We start from the raw sequence: 2792 nt of genomic DNA on the forward strand, positions 1-2792 counted from the left end.
GGAGAAGATGACGAGAGAAGCCTCATCAGGTAATTGAAAATCTATGGCTTCTAAATGGTGTTTCACTGAAATTTCTAATTCTGTAAACAAATCATTAATTTCAATGTTACCCTCCCTCTATATTCAGTCCTCCTTGTCTGTTGATGAAATTACGTATAGCCATCCACTACTTCATGACTTAAGTATGTAGATAGACGCCCAGATAGGTAGTAGTGGGTATAGATACAATGGGGATACCAAGATAAGTGTACATGTTTACAATTTCCACTCTCTCCTTCTCTAATTTCCAACTGAATTTAACACCACTTTACCCCACCTTACCAATCACCATTACTTAAGTTTTACCAATGTTCATTTTCATATTATTTGTATTCATGTAAGAAAATAGGGAATTTAATGACCATTGAAGGCCCATTGGAGTAAGGTCCATCAATATTGTGTCATGCGCACATGTTAGATAAGGGACTGCCACCCCAGCCAAATGAGGAGGAACATTGTGCACCAATCTTAACGTAGCATCCATATCGGCAGTGTATAAATTATAGAGCATGGGTAAAAAAAGAAATCCCTATTTTAACCCTATATTGATACTTATAGGTTGGGTCAGAGTGCCCTCTGCATCTAAACGGTTCCATGTCATTTTGCCAACCCCCTTTTTTCCGACGGGTGTTTTGCCGCAGGATTCTTTCTGAAAAACGTTATTGCATTTTTTTAAAATTATTTTTGAGGGGGCTCCTCACCCAAGCCCCCCTTAAATATTTTTTTTTAATAATTTCCTTTCCACCCAACACTTTATTTACCCTTTCACACCCCCCCAAAAAACAATTTTAATGGGAATTATCAGCAAACCTTCCACGGCAAATCACCCATCGGAAAAATGGCTGTCGGCAAAAGTATGCGATACCATCTAAACGTAGTTATTGGTGTATAGTAATTTGATAAAGTGGAGCCAATAGGACGCTATACCTCAACTCTTACGTTTTTCCCAAAGTAAAGGTCGAGACACCCTGTCAAAAGCACAGGAGTAGTCGATATAAACAGATAAAGTCTCCTTTCTTTTTTCGTAATGGTATCTCCCTTGGTATAATTAAGTGTCCATACATTGTGGCCTCTATTCAAGCCACGTCTAAAGTGTCAGACTACTGGCCTTGTCAGTGCTTGTTATAGGGTGCAGACACTCTCCTTGCAAGATACAAGTCTTTTGAACAGGACTAAAATGATAGGAAACGCAAATCAGCCTTGCTGGAGGGCAAACAGGCTCTGTCTCAGCATGAGGTGCGTTTCTTTTCCACAAAGCCATATTGATAAGATTAATTTATTCAGTACAACATGACCTGTTTCTCCCCATCTTTTTATTTGTCAGTGATGGGGAACTGCAGCTTCTATAAAAATAGGGACTGCATTTGTATTATTTAGATGTTTCTATTGTGCTATTGCCAGCTAAGGAGGTCAATGCACTGTACAGAATGAAAGAGCACGCAAGCAGTTAGTAGCACAGTATGACTTCTATATAGTGCACAGCGTGCACTGAATTGAAACACTGTGCCAATATGAGCCCATAGACAAGAGGAGCCCTCCATTGTGATTGATGAATATAGATGACGCAAAAGATGTGTGTACAGTGTGTTAAGAAAAACAAGCATTGACACAGCCGATAATGTGGAGTTTTCCATTGACAGTGCATAAACTATTGCCATCCAATCATCATTTGCCAGATATTGCAATCACATGCTCAAGTCATTAGACACAGATTGTGAACCTAGGTTGTGAAGTGAGAACATGTCTGCACAACTGCAGCACCTGTCCTCCCGTTATGTAGCAAAGGAAACCCCTGATACGCCCTTTGTTAAGGAGCATGTGTTGCACAGCATTCTGCAGTGTGTGTTTCCTTTGACAATACTCTGCTATTCAAGCAGAATGGTACACACAGCACAGAAAGGTTTTTGTATAGGTTAGCCTTTAAAATGAATCATAAGCAAGATTTCGGCTTGCTTGTTTTTTTGGGAACATCACACTAAGGTTATGCGCTTTTAATATGCAATCATTATGCCTCGGTTGCACCTCATTAGCAATGATATTGCCACTGTGCAAAGCTTACGTTATGTTTAAAAGTCGTGCTGTTGATATCTGGCATTTTTTGGGCTTTTCGCTTTGTCCATGTCAAACACCTGTTTGCTGCAGCTCACGGGAATCCCAACCTATCACTTAAGTTCAGCATAATTTCTGAATCTCAGTATTTAGGACTTTTCTTTTGTCTGTTCCAATTTTTTGTATCTCCCTTGAAAGAGTTTCCACTCAGTTGTCTTTTGCTGTGTTTGAATATGACTAGAGGTGTATCCAACCCAATACAGCTGTACATACATTGGGGGTCATTATAAGGTGGGCGGTAAGGGATACCGGGCACCGGTAAGGAGACAGGTGCCGGTAATCCCTTACCGCCCTGCTACAAGGTCCGTTAGCAAGTCCCTCCAATAACGCCTGGTTTGACCAGGCTTTATGGATGGGACCCGTTAGAGGACCAGGGCACAAATAACGGGCTTGACATACGCGAGCCCGTTATTTGCGCCCTCCCCATTCCCATTAAGCCCTATGTGGGCTCAAATAGGAATGGGGAATGGCATTTTCAATGGGTACTTACCGGTCCTGCAAAGGTCGGACTACACTGGTAAGTCCCCATTGAACTAGATCGGTGCCGGACCCATTATTGGTGGCAGTCATGGCACAAATAGCGCCATGACTACCACCAACCTCGGAATGAGGCCCATTGGGTCTACCAGCAAAGCTTTTTCCCG

At 41.8% G+C, this 2792-nt stretch overlaps 1 non-coding gene across 1 annotated transcript; it reads right to left on the reverse strand.

Moving 5' to 3' along the window:
* Positions 1–1960: 1960 nt before the first annotated feature.
* Positions 1961–2095, reverse strand: LOC138448189 (U4 spliceosomal RNA). The gene has a single exon (XR_011260035.1). It is a non-coding gene; the product is annotated as a U4 spliceosomal RNA (small nuclear RNA).
* Positions 2096–2792: the final 697 nt, after the last annotated feature.

The sequence above is a fragment of the Ambystoma mexicanum genome, chromosome 3q, assembly GCF_040938575.1.
Source record: "Ambystoma mexicanum isolate Mex_15411 chromosome 3q, UKY_AmexF1_1, whole genome shotgun sequence".
In the NCBI taxonomy this organism is placed as follows: domain Eukaryota; kingdom Metazoa; phylum Chordata; class Amphibia; order Caudata; family Ambystomatidae; genus Ambystoma; species Ambystoma mexicanum.